Source organism: Hyaena hyaena, unplaced genomic scaffold, assembly GCF_003009895.1.
Source record: "Hyaena hyaena isolate Hyena2069 unplaced genomic scaffold, ASM300989v1 scaffold_1, whole genome shotgun sequence".
NCBI lineage: Eukaryota > Metazoa > Chordata > Mammalia > Carnivora > Hyaenidae > Hyaena > Hyaena hyaena.
In genome coordinates, this window is record NW_024080633.1 from 1,183,522 (window position 1) to 1,202,469 (window position 18,948).

The 18,948-nt window shown below is 42.9% G+C and overlaps 1 protein-coding gene and 1 long non-coding RNA gene across 3 annotated transcripts in view; one reads left to right on the forward strand and one right to left on the reverse strand.

Moving 5' to 3' along the window:
• Positions 1-18,948, reverse strand: part of ADAMTS18 (ADAM metallopeptidase with thrombospondin type 1 motif 18) — a 143,640-nt gene that overhangs the window by 85,138 nt on the left and 39,554 nt on the right. The gene's annotated exons all lie outside the window — the stretch shown is intronic.
• Positions 222-13,812, forward strand: LOC120227962. The gene is made up of 3 exons (XR_005527380.1): positions 222-286; positions 12,178-12,272; positions 13,677-13,812. It is a non-coding gene; the product is annotated as an uncharacterized LOC120227962 (long non-coding RNA).

Here is an 18,948-nt window from a genome sequence, read left to right on the forward strand (position 1 = left end):
AAAAAAAAAAAAAAAAAAAAAAAAAAGAAAGAAAGAAAGAAACCTATTCTTTCTGGGGTTTGGCCTGATGGAAACCATTGGAGTCTGACCAAAGAAGAACATTTTCGAGTTTAAAATACAAACCCAGCACCACCAAAAGGGGCCATCTGTTGATGTGTGGAATGTGGGAAGCCATCTTGACTTACCGAGCGTATGCAACGTTCTGGTTCCAACAGTGACGAGCGAGATGGACTCATGTGGCTGCCCGTTAATGGAGGAGGCAGGGATTAAACAAGATCACAAGTAGGTATGAAATATTCCTTTGTGCCAAGCGTGAAGGAAAAAAAGGGGGGGGGGCGGTTCTATGAGAGATAATAAGGACAAGGGGAAGGGGTGAGTCTAGGGGGAAGGTCACAGGAGGCTTTCCCGAGGACAGGCATTCTCATCAGTCCAGAGCCCTTTCCCAGCTCATGCAGGGAAGCCTAGATGAAGCCCATGAAGGGGACAGGAGGGAGTAGAGACCCAGTGAGCTGCCACAAGGGTGGGGCCTAAAGACACGCGTAGGCTTCCCTTAGGCTGGGGAAGGACAGGAAAACTCTCAAGTGCAAGGGGAGGTGGGTGTGCTAACACTGAGAGCTCCCCCAGCTCCCCACCCAAGGGGGCTCCTTTCCTCCAGAAGTCAGAGGAAGCCAGAGATAAAGCAGCGGCTGCGCCCCCTTCTGGACTGAATACTGTTCCCATATTAAGCATCGATCATTTCCAGTTTCAAAGACCTAGAAACCTGCCACATAACTTAGCTGCTAAATTTTAAAATTCAATGGATAGAGACCAAGAGCCAATATCCTGTGCAGATCATAGGTTACCACTTTATACTTTTAAAAAGGAGATACTAGAATAAGATAATATACTTTGTTAGCAACTGTTTCCTATTTCCTATTTTAAGTTTTTTTTTATTTTTATTTTTGAGGAGAAAGAAAGGGAGAGAGGGAGGGAGAGAGGGTGGGGGGGTGGAGAGAGAGCGAGAGTGAGAGACAGACAGACAGACAGACAGACTCTCCCAAGCAAGACTTGAACTCACTAGCCGTGAGATCGTGACCAGAGCAGAGATCAAGAGTCAGATGCTTGACTACTTAACCGACTGAGCCACCCAGGAGCCTCTATTTCCTATTTTGGATTTCAACGGCCAAATAATACACAAAGGACTCACGTAGGGTATAAATTATTCTTCAAGAAATCGCCCTTTACAACACCCTCCCTTCTAGGTCATATTTTTAAATTTTATCAAAGGCTTTGAACTTAACAGAAAAAGGGAGTCTGCAGATTCCAGAAAGGACAAGGTCTTTGTCCTAACTGACTTGTACCTCAGCACTTATACCTAAAAATCAAAAACTGATTCAATGGATTAATGATGTTTGCTACAAGTGAGATAATCTTAAAGAAAGGTCCTGAAGTAACAATAAAAATAGAACCCTCACAGGTAGTATCCAAATTCTCTTTCTCTTTTTAGGAAAGACTGATAGAACAACAAAGTAGCCCCCACGAGGCTGGCTGGAGAAACTACTGGCAAAGATAAATATATTTGTGGTTGTCAAAAATCAATTTAATTTTCATTTCTAAATTGTTAACCCATTGCTAACATTAGCAACAACAACAAAAAATTGTAACCTCAGTCACGATATCACATTATTTTTTAAAAAATATATTATTTGGTCCAAATAATAGCACTAGGGAATAAATAACTGATTTGTGGCCCGACATGGATAAGAAGAAATCTCGGTTCAGAGTAAGCGAAAAGCTAAAGGAAGTGTAGTGAATATAAAACAAGAGTCCACTGTCCCGGGATTGGAGGAAGAGAGAGAGGAAGTATCAGAGAAGCGAGAGGAAATAAGGAAAGGCTGAGGTCTTTAATGGGGGGGAATCCATTGGCATGAGAATGCCTTAGAATTCTGTGAAGAAGGGACAGGAATTAAGATACAATGGAAGGGTACAAAGACCATCCAGTAAGGAAAACGCTCAACATAAAAATGAAATAGTTTAGAGGTAAACTTGAGGCTCTGTTGCTTGCTAGGTGGGCTTGAGCACTCTGACCTTCTGGTTGCTTCCCTCCCCTCCCCATCTGTGAAATAGGAATAAAAATATCCCTAACTTGGGGTTTTCTCAGTGATCAAATAAATGAATATTTATCAGGCTCTGTGCTAGGTTGTCAACTGCTCCATAAATAGGGACATGAAATATAGAGCCACACTGACTTTCAAAAAAGAAATCAGAGGCTTGGGATTACAGAGAAATTGTTTACCCAGGTTCCAGACAAAAGTAAGTGGAACTCTCCAGACCAATGATAGGGCTGAGGAGACAAAATCTGACCTTATGTCAAAAGAACATGGACACTACTAACATCCTCTGTGCCCTACAAAGCACACAGTTCCAAGAAAACGAACCAGAACTTTTTTCTCTGCATCTACACAGGCAGAAATGGTTTAAGAGGCAACTTGGACAGGCCCTCACACGTGAACGTGCCTTTGGAAAAAAAGAACGTATATTCAGGATTCCCTATTACTGTCAGGGGGGAAAATCTCTTACACTTTGGGATAAAAAAGCCAAAAATATATGTGTCAACAAAAATCTGGCCTTTCCCGTCTTTTTTTTTTTTTTTTTTTTTTTGTCTGATAGCAATATTACCATCAAGTAGACTCACAATACAAATATGATTTAGAAGGGGATTTAGGTTTTCCAGATTCATGTACACTATAATCCCTTCAAAAAACTGTAAAGCTGGCTCACAATGCAGATGTAATCAGATACTATCCATATCCCCAAATTGCTCACAGCCTGGTGAGCGAGGAGATCATGAGGCTGGGTCTTCTCTCCTCCTTTGAAAACAAAGGGCTTTCAATTGTTCGTCCTTTCCCTTACTCCTGAAGAAGTTTGCAAACCTCTCGGATACTGAGACCAATCAGATCTAATCCCTGATTTGTAAAACGGGAATAATAATATCACTTCCCTTAGAGGATTTTTAGAGGATTAGAAGAGTGAATACTTCTGAAGGCGTTTGGCACAGAGAAACATCTAGAACATGTTTATTGTCATTATTCCATTTGGTTATCTGAGGGAACAAAGCAGAGAAGTCATGTCGTTTTTGAGCAGTGTGTTGATATTCTAATTTTCCGCTTCAACTAGACCTGAAATTCTGAGAGGTGGCAGAAGTGTTGTTTATTGAGACAAATAACGAGAGAACTGCTAAGGAGAGAGACTAGCCAAGAGACATATTAATGACATTCTTGCACATGTAACTGAAGATATTTAAAGGCAGGGGAGAAATCATGGATGTTTTCACCTTGGAGAGTTGCTGAATGCAAAGGTTCTAGGTTTTAGTTTTGACTTGTTTGCTGGTTTCGTTTGCTGGGGATGGGAAAGACAGATGGCGGGTGGAGAGGAAATCACCGCACTGCTCCTCTTCAATGACGCCTTTGGACCCATTAATGTCTCATCTACATGTTTACACGTTAAAATATTGGAGCCCAGCATTGGTCCATTCTGAACACCCAATCTCTTACGCAGTTGCCCTCCACTGAGAAAAGGCAGCATCGTGGAGAAAGGATGCTTTGATTAGCCGCAAGAATAAATGGAATGTTCCTACCAGGGAAGAAAAGGTGAAGTTGCCTTTCTGGAGAACATGGCAGAATGCGCCATGACCACAGACTATTGCTTTCAAGTTATGTGCTGGCCACATCCAGCGAACACATGAGCAGATCGCTCCAGATGCCCACTGAGCACCCTGCCTGGGGTACACACAGGTACACTGCTGGGCAAAGACCAGTTCTCCCAGTGACCCCTGACCTCCACTAGGCAGTTGGAATCTCCATGTCCTGTCAGTCTCTATGGCTTTCTGAGACATAATGATAAGGACGGATTAGGAAAAAGAGCTAAAGAAAATATTTCTGCAGAAGTTCTTACGATTGCCTGGCTTTTTCCTCTTTCCTGGCTTGGGATGTTGGGCTACTTCTTCAAATACTCTAGTAGGTAGAGCTCAAGAGACTTTTCTTTTGGGAGGAGACCTCCACCCTGGCTAGCAGTTCAGGGAAGGATTCCTCGAATACAGAATGGGCACCAGTCTTTCAGAAAGAGCCCTTGCCGATTAGCCAGCTGGCTGTACATATAAAAACTGTGTTTCGGCGAGGTATGAGCTTCCTCAACCTGAGTTCAGGTCACTAAATATGATTTAAAATTTCATTGACCCCATAGGGGCACCTTTGATATCCATAAATTGACGTATTTAAGAGCATATCTGGAATGGTGAAGCTATCGTACGTCACAAAATCAATGGAAGCCTATTTCAATTAGTACTTTTGGAAGTAGCCTCCAAGACAATGGACTCAGTCACAGCCATGGGTGGGGGGAGCCTCAAAAATCAATGAAAACAATGAGAAGTGCTCAACATCAAATCAAAACATACCCAGTCCACATCTTCCATTTCCAATTCCCTGTCTCCCACTGCATGCCTTCTGCTTCCTCCACTATCTGTAGATCTTTCTGAACTCCCTTTTCCTCCTCTGAAATTTCTCCCTCCTTACCCCACCAGCATCCACACTCCCAAAACTAAAATCATAGCAAAAAAAAAAAAAAGAAAAAAAAGAATTATCCTTTGCTTTCACTTACACTAAACAAATCTGGCTCCAAAGCAATATTAACTAACATGGCTTTGACCATGTGCTGTGATTTAAGCTACTGACGACATAACGATGAATCGACTCTTTCCTCAGAGTACTTAAACTATAACCGTCTGTACTGGTGTAGAGAATGCCATTCTAGCGGCTCTTCAGAGATGTTAATAACATATTGATGAAATGTATTTATTTGGCTAATTAAAAATATGTCTGTTGAAATAAACACTTAATGACTTCAACAGCCCAAATCTCATGAGACCAGAATACAGTGATTCACAGTGTAGCACTGGGTTGGGATGTTTAATAAGCTCATTCTGTTCCCATTCATGCCTGTACCTATTCCTATTAGGGTACAGACCTCTAAAAAGCTTTTTTGCTTTTTTTAAATGTATTAATACCATTAATTGACATGTTTACCATAGCCTATTGTATGTATTTTAGTATTAATTTAAAAAAAAATACACAAACGCACACAACTTTTATAACAGTCTTAGAAAGAATCTATGTTTCAACACTTATAAATTAATCCAAGTGGCTAATGATGATCAGAAGAGTTTGGGGAATTTGTCTCCTTTTTCTCCTCTCCCCTTTCCTTTATTGTTCCACCTAGACGAATAGTTCACTGTTTCCTATGTACCAGACACTCTACGGGGCATTCTGTCTGCAAGATCCCACCTGTCACACAGATCAATTGGATGGGTACTTCCATGAACTTCTTTGTCATCTCAGGGCTGTCTGACCACACAGCTTCTACTTCGCTCTTACCACACATCCAAGTAGGATTCAACAGAAGTTCCAGAAACATTGTATTGTTCAATTGAAATTTACCAAGAGTGGAACCCAAATGTTTTCACAAAAATAAATGAATGAATATATATGTGAGACGACTGATATGTTAACTCACTCACGGGGGGTGGGGGGGATGGGGATTGTGTATGTGTATCAAATCATCACATTATGTACTTTAAATCTCTTACAACTGAATTTGTCTATTATATCTGAATAAAGCTGAAAAACAAGGGTTCCAGAGAGGTTATGACTTTTGTGGGGAGCAGGATAATAGCCCAAGCTATCTCTTAAGGTGGGACTCTTAACAACTAAATACTTCTGAGCTGGCTTAAGGTAGGTCCTAACCTCCCGTCAACTACCTGTTACTAACATTTAGATGGATCCAAAGGACATGGAGAAATAGCCATAAGTTTAGATCTCCAGAAATGAAGGCTGGGGCTCAAATGGCACTAAAATCAGAGTCCTCCTTTTGCCTTCCCTTCCCAATTTTCACACCAAAGTGGGGGTGTTCAACAGCGTCACTGGGAAAGCTTCTCTGGGGATCTGGAGGTAACTGGATAGCTCTCTGGAATGTAGCCTTACTGGACATTGCTGATCCGGTTCAAGATTTCATTCTGCAACACTCTGGTTTCTTCCCTGCTAGTTTACTGCAAGTCCTTTCAGGGCAGGGCTGGGACACTCTGCTTTGCAACAACCACAGCATGCCCTGCATGTCATCTTTGGGAGGGACATACACAGAATAATAAGAGAGGGAAACCACATCTTCTCGGCTCCTCGGAAAGCTAAATATGCCTTGACAACCAACAAGAACAGATATCAAAGCTACATGACCCTTACAAGCAGTTTGGTCATGAAGACTTTCTCATCTAGGGAAGACTAAGGAGGGAGCCACTTGACAGTCTCGCGTCGCATAATGCCCTTTGCTCCAGCCTTTTCTTGAGAATCAGACCATTTCAAAGGAAGCTTAAGAAAGGATGTCATTTGGGAAACACATGACTACCATAATGGCTGTTGGTTAATTGTGAGGGACCAAGCGGAGATAGCTAGCAGGTCTGGATTTAATAGAAACCAGACTCTCCACCCACTTCACATGGGACCATGCAGCCAGCCTCTCCCTCTAGATCATTCCAGGCTTTGGTGCGGTGTCTGCTAATAAACAGTCTTCCTTCTTCACATGTCATGTCAGCATCCTGTGGAGGGAGGGGCATGCTACATGTCTGAGAAGAAATGGTCGTAACTCATATCCATCAAAGTCGTGTTTTTTAGTGTCAATTTCAGAGTTCAAACTTGTGCTTCCAACCTCCAATCCTCACTGTCTCCAACACCGTCCTACCAAATGAGGCATCATGTGGTTAACAACGTTGACAAATTTCAACGCACGGTTGATCTCTTGAGCCCCTAACGCTGTCCTGCCCTGTGTTCTCATTCCAGTTTGGTCATGTATTGCCACAGGCCCAGAATAAAGTAGGGGCCTCCTAACTTGTTTCTCTGTCAGCAAGCCCTACCCTCTCTTGCTCCAAAGTTATTTTTCTAAAGTATCACTTAAAACAGGTCACATTTCTGCTCTATCATTATGAGATGAGAGCTGAACAAAGAAATATGGATTTCAAACCACTTTGCAGTCCAGTCCAACCCAAATCCAGCCCCCAGTAGCCTCTCAAACCATCTCCAATCCTTTGTTATCAAATTCTAGGTACACTGGCTCCATTGCTATTCCGTCAACAGGATAGCCCAGCTCCCACCCAGACCACTGTGATTGTGGTTTTGGGCATCTATCCCCAGATACCTCCCTTAGTTTTGCTCAAAGGCCACCTCTTCAAACCACCCTATAAAACAAAGCAAATATTGTCATTCTCCATCTCAGTCGGCTTTATTTTTCCATATAGCCCTTAGCCTTACTTGATGATCTATCTCATAGCTCCTTTTGTGTTTACTGGTTGTTGCTTCTATTAGTTCCATAAAACCGAGAGCTTATGTTTTTCTTGCTCATCTCTGGCACATGGTAGGTGCTCTGTAAACATTCGCAGAATTAATGAAATAACTAGAAATAAGGCAACATGAGGCACCTGGGTGACTCAGTCGGTTCAGTATCTGACTTCAGCTCAGGTCATGATCTCACACTTCGTAAGTTCAAGCCCTGCGTTGGGCTCTGTGCGGACAGCTCAGAGCCTGGAGCCTGCTTCGGATTCTGTGTCCCCCCCCCCCCCCCCGCCCCTCTGCACCTCTTCTGCTCATGCTCTGTCTCTTTCTCTCAAAAATAAACAAACATTTAAAAAAATTTAAATTAAAAAAAAAGAAATAAGGCAACATGCTTAGTACTAAGAGAGACATAAAAATGGGCAAGATATTGATGCTTACATTTAAGGATGCTTCTCCTTTGGGAGACAAACATAATAGCCAATTAATCAGATAGATTACGTCCCTCTCCTGGTTCATCATTACGATTTACTCACACGCTTCTCTCATAGGCTTCATTACCATCTTGCGTGTTACTACAGCACTTACCAAAGGGAGCTATACGGCTCAAATTTGCAATGTAAAATTTGTCCCTGCAAGGACAGATCATGTATTTGACTGCGCTCTTGGAACTCAGCTGGCATTGGCATGACACTCAAATCATGCTGAAGGAATGAGGGAATACACAAAATTCCATGGGAGTGCAAACTCAGACCACCTCTGAGAACAATATCAAATTCCTGTACATTGAGAAATGGCCGAAGATTTTGAGGGGAAGGAAGAAGAGCTCATCTATGTTCTAGAAACCTGGCTAGGGGCACCTGGGTCGCTCAGTCAGTAAGTTTCCGACTTCGGCTCAGGTCATGATCTCACAGCCTGGGAGGTCAAGCGGCAGGTTGGGCTCTGTGCTGACAGCCCCTCCCCTGCTCATGCTCTGTCTGTCTGTCTGTCTCTCAAAAACAAACATTAAAAAAAAGAAAGAAAACTAGCTAGACCCAAGTTGTAGAGACTCTGCCTTCCATAACAGTGAAGGATATGCTCCTTTCACACTTTATAGTCTGCCTGCCATATTTTGCCACATTTTTGTGAAATATGCCAAAAACATAGACAATAGAAAACTATAAAATTACACATTAGGTAACATCCGGTTTATCAACTCATTATACCATCACTGCTTCAGACTGGTTTCTCAAAGAGCCTAAGCATTCCAGATACACGTATTCAAGTACTGAAATCTAAATTCTCAATACCAAAGCAGTTCAGATCAATATTTTCACAGGAGTATTGCTGTTAAAACCCTAAATCCTTGCTAGCTGAAAAGCAATAATCAGTAGATTAGTGGCACCTCCCGCTATTTAAATTCTCACTACGTACATTTATTTGGCTTCTGAGTTTGGAGAGTAGGGAATTGAGGTAGCTGATGTCTAAAACACGTTTGCCAAAAGTAGTGATTTTCCTAGAAGAAACAATCGACACGTGTCCGGTGACTCCGCTGGAGCGGCACAAATAGCGCCTGCTGTTATTTGCAAGATAGTGCAACTCAGTTTTGGGGGGATAAATGATGCTCTTCCATTCCCAAGGCTGCTGCCCACGGTTGCACAGCATCGGGAAGACATATGTTCTTCCTTGTTTCTGTAGTGGTGATGGCTTATGTCAAGCTCTCCACCCCACCTTGCCCCGCCTTCTGTGGAACTGACAGCACTCATTTGTTTCAAAGAGCGCCCCAAGCTGGAGGCCAAGCCAGAGATGTGATGAAGTACGCCACGTGGCGTCTGCTCATTGGGTAGCTGCACACAGGGCGTGGGTGGCTGACTGGGCTTCCCAAGCCCTCCCAGGGCTGGTGTGGAAGAGCCAGAGAGGAACACCGTGTTGGAAACGGCTGGTCCCAATTTTCGACAGTTATTTATCTTCTCCTGCCCCTCCTCACCCCCTGCCTTAAGGTAAAACCAAGGAAAATAATCATAGGATTATGGGATGTTAGCAATTGTGTATTTCATCCCCTCTGACTTTACAGAGGAAGGAAATGGGATCCAGGGAGAACAAAGAGATTGCCCAAAGCCTCACAAGTGATTAGCAGCTGATCATTTGTGCCTGGTATTCAATTTTCTCATCTGCTCAACAAAGAGACGTGGTCATTTAAGGGCCTTTCCATATTTGAAAGTCTACTCTTTTTATCAGTTGGGATGACACGCAGGTAACTTACTGTGATGCAAAGTAAAATCTCTGTACAGGCAGCAAACCCACTTGAGAACCTGGTACACACGTAGCAACAGATAGGTTTGTTGGGTGCTGCGTAACATCAGAGCCCAGTTATGGGCATCAGAGCCCATCTTCAACCTTGGCTGAATATCAGGCTTAAGGATGGACCTCCCAACTCGGATGCTCAGAGTCTGGATTTCTAGGGTTTGGAAAACCAGCCTTCTAGAACAGAGGCTACAAACTGGTGTCCACAGACCCAGCCTGGCCCTCAGTAGCTTTTTTCCCCAGCTTTACTGAGATATAATTGACAAATTAAAATTATATATATTTAAACTGTACAATGTGATGTTTTGATAGACATATACATTGTGAAATAGTTACCAGAATCAAGCTAATTAACAAATCCATCACTTCACAAAGTTACCATATATTTTGTATGTGTTGAAAACTGTAAGATCTTCTCTCTTAGCAAATTTCAAGTATATAATACAGTATTATAGTCACCATGCTATAATTAGATCTTCAGAATTTATTCATCTTGTATAACTAAAATTTTTAACGCTTTGACCAACACGTCTCCATTGCCCCCACCCTAGGTCCGTGGCAATCCCCATTCTACTCTCTGATTCTATGGGTCAACTTTTTTAGATTCCACATATACACAGTATTTGTCTTTCTCTGCTTGGCTTATTTCACTTAGCACAATGTCCACCCAGTCCATCCATGTCGTTACAAATGACAGAATTCCTTCCTTCTTTATGGCTGAATAATATTCCACTGTGCATGTATACCACATTTTATTTACCTGCTCCTCTGCTATTAGGCACTTAGGTTGGTCTCCTACCTTGGCTATGGTGAATAACACTGCAGCGAACATGAGAATGCAGACAGCTCATGGAGATCCTAATTTTATTTCCTTCAGATATATATCCAGAACTGGAATTGCTGGATCATATGATAGTTCAATTTTTGTTTGTTTGAGAAACCTCCGTGCTCTTTTCCATAATGACTCTACATTCCCACCAACAGTGTACGAGGGTGCCCTTTCCTCCATGTCTTTTCCGGCACCTGTTATCTTGTCGTTTTGGATAATGTTCATTCAAACAGGTGTGAGGTAATATCTCATTATCGTTTTGATTTGTATTTTCTGATAATTAAGGATGTTTAATATGTTTTCATATGCCTGTTGGCCATGTGCATACCTACTCAAGTTCTTTGCCCGTTTTTAAGATCAGGATATCTATTTTCTTTCTGAGTTACCTAATTCCTTATGTATTTTGGATACTAACCACTTATCAGCTAATACAGTCTGCAAATTGTTCTCCAGTCTATAAGCAGTCTCTTCACTTTGTTTATCGTTTTCTTTGTTGTGCAGAAGCTTTTCAGTTTAACACAATCCTATTGGTCTATTTTTGCTTTTGTTGTGTGCACTTTTGGGGTCACACCCAAAGATTCATTGCCCAGACCAATGTCAAAAGCCTGTTCCCTACATTCTCTTCTAGTGGCTGTTAAAAAAGCGACAATAGTCCCCAAATAGAGTCACTTATGCTACGTGCCCCTGTCACCATACTTAATTACGGTTTGGGCCTCTTTCAGGAATGGAATCTGAAACCAGTCAATCAGAAATTACCCGGTCAGGACTAGGATGTAATCTGCCTGAAAGACTCCTGCTTTTTCCCCTAAAGGATGATGGCCTCACCACAACCAATCTACTTTTTGCCAATATAATTGTTTTATCCCGCCCCCTTCTGCCTATAAAAGTCTTCCGTGTTGTACAGCTTCCTGGATTCCTTTCTATATATTAGACGGGTTGCCGCCGACTCCACGAATTGTGGGACAAAGCCAGCCAGCTCTTTAAAATTTACTCAGTTGAATTTTTGTTTTCTGACATAGTTTTATATTTTCCAGTCTTCGGCTTAAGCCTTTAATTCATTTAGCTGCACTCTTGTAAAGCTATTTTCACGCACGGATAGTCGTTCAAACTGATGTTTCGACGAGGGGTCAGGCACTGGAAACTTCTCCACTTTCTTGCGGACATAATTCTCCACTCAGTAGGCTTGTTTTTCAACTCTGTGTTAATTTCGTATCGTCCAATTTTTCAAGAGAAGTCAGAAATTCTATTTTGTATAGATAGCTTTTGGACAGCAGCTAAGAAGTGGCTGCACCCAACCTTCCCCATTGTCCCATGTCACTCATTCCATAGCTAGTCTGGTGCTGTGGACATTTGGCTTTGAGACCTCTGCCTTAGTTCAGCCCTATATTTGATGCACTACTTATGTAAGACTCATGTCTCATTATCCAAGGCATTATTTTTCCTTTTTTTCTATCTGCCAGCGTACCCAGCACAGTGCCAACTCCACATATGTGCCACACACAAATGTAGTTATTAAGGAAAGGGAATCTGGTTATGAATGGAGACACTGTAGTGAGCAAAGGGAAAAAGAACTGGGATTTTGAGTCTGGACTTAGATTCAAGTTCTGAGTCCACGCCTTACAATCTCCGCAACTTTCATTTACTTCCATTCCCTCCCTTAGCCTCAATTTCCTGAACTGTAAAACGAGAATAACAGAATTCTATTTTTTTTTATAGCATCACTTGGGATTTATCAGGAAATGTCTGAAAAGCACTCTGTTTGGTGAGAGACCTTCACCAAGAGATCAATGAGTGGCCACTGTTTGCATGAGGTGGGTAGATAAACACGGCTTTCTTGGAAGGTTGGAAAAGAAGACTAGTTTATTTACCTTGGGAAGTCTATGAGTTTGCAAATACTTGGCGCCTTCACGCAGAAACAAGCTACAGAAGCTTGCCATGGGTAAACAGTTCTGTTCTGTGAACCAAACTTGCCTTCTGTAGAATCCAGAGTACTACTCCAAACAGGTGTTAGGAATGGAGGAGGGGATGCAAAAATAGCAAATGACCTTTTGCATTATTAAGTGCTTATTAAATTATTTAATTAAAATTTAATTAAAAATTATTAAATTATTAAATTAAATGAAGACCCTCCATCCAGATTTGGCTTCAGAAAGACATAAACAAGACAGGATGTTAGACAAACACACATGCTGTTAACTCGTTAACATATAACTGAGGGATTAATTGAATGTGTGCAGCGATTTCCAAGTTTTGCTTTATATCTCATAGATTTACTTGGCTCATCCAACAGTCATGCAAATTCTCTTCCTGCTACAAGGGAGCATGGCAGGAAGATGAGAAGTAGCTTTCCTGCCAAATGTTGGGTCACTTCCATCTGATATCAACAGTTACATATTAGTCCGTCACGGGTCATGGATCAGTTTACAAAGTTGTTCTAATGTCAGATGGCTCGGGCCACCCTGAGGATAAGTTGCATTTCAATAAACCAAATACATGTAGGCTTCCAGACTACTGATAAAAATGGACGGGTAGCTCTTAGAAGCAATCTCAAAGTGCGCTGCTCAAGAGCATGCACAGAAAGGTAGCTCTGACACAACCCAGCTACCCGTGTCACACACCCATTCTTTCGTTGTTGTAATGTAAGCATTATAAAGTGAACTGTTTCTGCTATCATGTCTCTCTTTTGATCAGAGACTACAGACCACATATCTGGTTTATCATGATCATATTGAGAAAATCAGCAGCAAGATGTTGAGTTCTTTAACTTGTGCCCAAAAAGGCATTTCATTACCATAGCTCCAACCACAGCTAAGATGACACATGAACTGAGATGACAGCCACTATCTTACTTTTATCTAGCAATGACCAAAACTATGAGTAAAACGGTACGTCTTCTCTATCTAGTAGCTGATGTATTTGATGACTTCGACCCTCATCTGGGTGCTGTGGATTCATCTACCCAGCTTGAGTGAAAAAGATAGTCCCCGCTCTTGTAGGCTCTCTGCCTTTCTCTCTCACCATTACCTCTACCCTACCCCCACTCTTTAATGCTTCATAAGCAGGCTGGCCTTCCTGTTGTTATTTAAACTTGTCAAACCTGTTTCTGACTTTCTCTCCAGGAGGAATACTGTAAACCCTGAGTTCTCTGTAAGGCTAGACTTACCTTCTCAGAAAACTCTTTCCTGACCATATAATTCCAAACACCTCTCCTTAAGGTCCTGAGTGTGGGCGACACCATGGTCAAGCCATCGACTGGAATCAGATGTTTGCATTCAAATTCTGGCTCTGCTACTTGTAAGGCCTGTGACCTTAGCTGATTTATTTGACCCTTTGGGCCTCAGTTTCTCGAGAATAAATGAAGGTATAGGCTTGCTCTGAGCACTAAAGACATTAATAGGAGCGTCTGACACGTACTGAGTGCCTGGCTGGCCTATTTCATTTGCTGCTTCACTGCCTCAAAGAATCAGATGTCTCAACCGACTGGCTGTTTATCGTTTTCCACTAGTATGTGGGGTAGTAAAGAGAAGGGACCCTGCATGCTTTTGTCCCATTTTTTCATCCCTAGCACCCTGGCACTGAGAGTGGTGTCCGATGCATGGCAGGTTCTGACCAAGTGTTTGTTGATGCAACAAATGATGTCCAAGCGATGCCTTTGTGACAAGACAGCAGCCATTACGGATGCTGGCAGCAGTCAATGAAGAAGTCATTCGGTCGAGAACCGGGAATGCCATTCAACAATGAATAGAAGCAAGAGTATCTCCAACTTTGCACTATCCAGTTCCCCAAAATGTATAGAAGATCACACTCTATGTGAGGAGTTTGGCTTTATTTTGGTTGTTTCTCTTTTGGGGGAGGGGGAGAGGTGAGGATGGGCGCGGAGAACTCCCCACATCACAGCACAGGACTGTTAGGTTCATTCATTCAACAGGTATTTAGCGTTTATAAGGGGTTAGACCCAGACCTAGGAATGAAACCGTTCTGGCCGCTGCCTCGGGGCGCTGGGGATCCAAACAAGGAGACCTGCGGCTCAACAGACATCACAAGGCAGCCTCCTCTGGCCCTGCTCCGTGTGCCTATGCGCCCAGGAGCTGGGAGATCACTGAAAGGGCACCTAAGATTTCTTAAAAGAAGGGGTATGGAAGCTCAGTCTTTACTGAGGCTAGTTTCAGCTCAGTGAACAGGGCAGGGGAGGGCGAATAACTAGCCGAGAGAGCCAGCAAGGTGGGTGGGCTGGGGAGGGATATCCAGGTGAGAGACCAAAGGTGAAGGGCTCGGCTGCCTGCGGCTGTTTGATTTGTCAAGGCTAGAATGGCTGTGTGCACTGGCACGTATAGGCTTTGGGGGGTGGGGGGTGGGAAGAGGCAGATTTTTTGAAAGCCCTAAACAGAGAAAAGATAATGTATGCCCCGTATGCAATGGAGAATAAAAATAACTTTATTAGTAAAAACTTAACAATCAGCTGACACTGAAACAGCCAGGATTTCACAACACGAGACAAAACCAAGAAAACCAAGAAAAGCCATTATGTTCATTAAAGCGGGCGACTTTGAACTCTATCCTGAGAAAATTGGAGAGTCATTTGGGGATCTTAATCCTGAGGAGAGTTAGTGGAGCCGAAATATGTAAGATGGATGGAAAGGAAGGCAAGGACCCATCTGAGTCTTTGCTGGGTTTCTGTAAGGGAAATGGCAACAGAAACCAAGGAAGGAAGCCAAAGAGGGAGTAAACACATTTTTAAAAATTAAGGTTGTATACTTATAAGGGTTTAGTTACTGAGCGTGGGTAGTTAAGGAAGGTACTCAGACCTCTTTTGTAGGCAACTGGGTAGACCAAAGGCGAAGAATTGCTCAACCCTGCTGACGTCCATAGACACCCCTTGGGACCCGTCAAATGTATACTGTCCAATAGCCACTAGCCCTGTGTGGCTATTTATATTTACATTTAATCCATTACAATGAGAGAAACCTAAAAGCCCAGCTCCCAAGTCACACTAGCCACATTTCAAGTGCTCACCAACCACATGTGGCTAGCAGCTGCTGCAGTGGACAGTGTAGAAAGTTCTGCTGGACACACCATGCCACCATCCTACCATCACCTTCATCTAATAAATTGTCGCTGATCTTGTATATTTATATTTTGTTTTCCTTTTAAGTCTAAAAGACGGCAGGCTACTTGCACACACAGAAACCTCCATCTACCCACAGGCATACATGAAATGCCACTGGACACAAGCATTTGGAAGAGAAAGGTGTTAAGACTAGAAACCAACCTTACACAATTTCTCGGTCTTAGGTAAGTGTGAAAGAGGCTTGCTGCAAACACGTGGGAACCTGGCAGTGTCAAACGACGATTATTTGGGTGTTCCGGATAAAGTATGAACAGCCACGGGGAGAGGAAGTGTCAACAATAAGGATCTATCAATCTTCCTCTTAATACCTGCAAAGGGCTTTAGGAACAATCTATAATCTGCTATCATTAGAAAGAAGGGGAACTATAATACCCAAAACCAATAACAAAAACTACAACTGTATTTGGTTTCAAATCGAACAGAAGGAAAGGACGCCTGGGTGGCTCAGTCGGTTAAGCATCCAACTCTTGGTTTCAGCTCAGGTCGTGATCTCGCAGCTTCCTGAGTCTGAGCTCCGCGATGGGCTCTACAGTGGCAGTGTGGAGCCTGCTTGGAATTCTCTCCGCAACCCCCCCCCGCCCTTCCCCCACTTGCGCTGTCTGTCTCTGTCTCAAAATAAATACATAAACTTAAATTCAAATTGAACAGAAGGAAAAGCTAGTGTTTTCTTCATGCAGGGTGAAGGCAAGGGGGGCTCAGGGGTTCATTTCAAATCAAGAGATACCTCACCTTCTGACTTTCGAAAGAGCCTCACAAAGGGATAAGTTGGCTTGGTGGGTTTGACAGAGGCACCCCAACTTTGAGGAATGTAATTCACACCACTGTTAATAAAATATATTCCACTGACTACCTATGTTCATAGAAACTTTAATACCAGAAAGATCCTGTCACTTATGTGAGAGTCATTGTATAGGAAACTGAACAAAAGTGATGCGAATCATTTAATCAAATTGTCGATCACATACAACGTGCCAGTCACAACTGTAATGTTGGTGTCCACCTGTGGCTAGGGAGAATGTGAATAATCTTCCCTCATCAGTAGGGCTTCAGATAATCCTCGGGTCCAAGTAGCTGTGAGGAAGGACACAGTGAGTCACAGCACCAGAGGAGATGAAAGGAGGGCTCATAGAAACCACACTGTCTTCTTCCCAACTCAGTCAACAGTTAGGAAATGTGATTTGAGATGGGATTAGAAGAGCAGTAGGAAGAGTATGTATGGGAGAAGCCAAAGTTCTCTGAAATCCCTCTAAAGCCCATAGGGTCTGGCCCCTGCCCACCTCCACAGCCTCAGCAAGGACCCGCCCCTCCAGTGGCCCATCCAGCGTGGTGCCACCAAGGGCCTCACTGGTTTCTCAGGCCGGCCATGCTGCCTCCTCCTGCAGAGCATGTGCACAAGCCATTCCCGTCTCCTAAGAGGTCTTGCCCCTACCTCTCTGCTTACTCACTATTTTCTTCAGGACTATTTCCTCTCAGTCCCCTTTCACCAAGCATGCCTTCACTGGACCACATGTCTGTCTTTCATCTGAAGCATTTACCAACGTGTGTGTAACTCTTAGAGAGTGAGTGAGGGGCAGAGGGAGAGAGACAGAATCTTAACCAGGCTCTATGTTCAGTGCAGAACCAGACCTGGGGCTCAATCCCATGACCCTAGGATCATGACCTCAGCTGAAAACAAGAGTCAAACACTCAACTGACTGAGCCACCCAGGTGCCCCAGGAATATCCCTTTTAAAAAAGTCCATTATTCCATCTCTAGCACCTACCAAAGGCTCTGACATTGAGTAGGAGTTAAGATAATAATAACAAAAGGGTGGAATGGACAATGGCAAACAAGAGTCTGGAAAAATCTGGATTAGGAAAAGCTTTTGGGGGGCTCCTGGGTGGCTGAGTAGGTTAAGTGTCTGACGTTAGCTCAGATCATGATCTCATGGCTTGTGAGTTCAAGCCTCACGTTGGGGTCTGTGCTGACAGCTCAGAGCCTGGAGCCTGCTTCTGAATTCTGTGTCTCCCTTTCTCTCTCTCTCAAATAAACATTAAGATTTAAAGAAAGAAGGAAAGAGAAAGAAAGAAAGAAAGAAAGAAAGAAAGGAAGGAAGGAAGGAAGGAAGGAAGGAAGGAAGGAAGGAAGGAAGGAAGGAAGGAAAGAAAGAAAAAGAAAGAAACAAAGAAGGAAAGAAAGAAAGAAGGAAAGAAAGAAAGAAGGAAAGAAAGAAAGAAGGAAAGAAGAGCGAGCCTTTTGGCATATTTGGATTTATTCTAGAAAAATGTGATAGACAGCATTACTGCTCTTATTACTACCACTGTTACTGTAAGTACTATTACAACCAGCACCAGTGTTAGTAGTGGTACTCTTTGACATTCAGGAAACGCTTACCACTGTGAACCAGGCAGGGCGCCAGGCCATCTAACTGACCTAACAGCACTCCGGGGTAAGAAAAATTCCATTAATATTTTGTAGATGAGGAAACCAAGCCTCAGAAAAAGTTAAGTAACTTGCCCAAGGCCACCCAGCTGGTCTGGGAAAGCCAGAATCTTGAGCAGTCACCTGAGTACCAAACTCAAGCCCTAGACCATGCCCATCTATAACTCTCTACCATATCCCCCCCACGTTGTACAGAGCATCAAAGAATTTTTAATCTCTAGACATTCCATTTGAGTAAATAAAGCTATTGCTGCTTGATGGTGGTGGAAGCCAAGGGGTTAATTGACTTACTGTGTTTGCTACAAAGGGAAATCTGAAATATCAGCAGAAAAAAAAAATCAATATGGCTTCAAACTGCTGCAAATGAAAACCAGATCGCAGCCTTTTTACAAAAATATGACTACATTTCAGCATAAAGTCATTTAAAAGTAACTGTTTCCAGACACCATATGGGATATGTACCAGTTTCACATGATTAGTGTAATTTTTGAAGGAAGTTGTTATCAGAACCACAACGTTGAAAAATCATTTTCAACCAAACTGCAGGAAATATTCGAAGGTAAAAACCTTAATGAAGAAACAAATGTTGAGGGTAAGACAACTGGTCAAGGGCAAACCTGCAAAGAACGAGTTCTAAGGTCTGGCACACGGGGGCGGGGTGGGGGGGGGTGTCTCGATTCCAAGGGAGCGTGTGAGAAAAGAGGACTGGCTTATTTTGTAAACCGAAGTCATGGGACAGGTGAATTCCTAAAACAGTATGGGTTTCCCAGAGTTGCCCAAGGAAGGCTGTCCCAGCTTTGGCCACAAAACATGTGCCAATCTGCATGGCATTTTAAGGCACTCTTATTATTCCAGATCTAATACTACTGATGCCACAAGAAAAATAGTTTCAGAACCTGTTTTACAGAGTGGAAAGATGACAGATCAACCATGTGGAA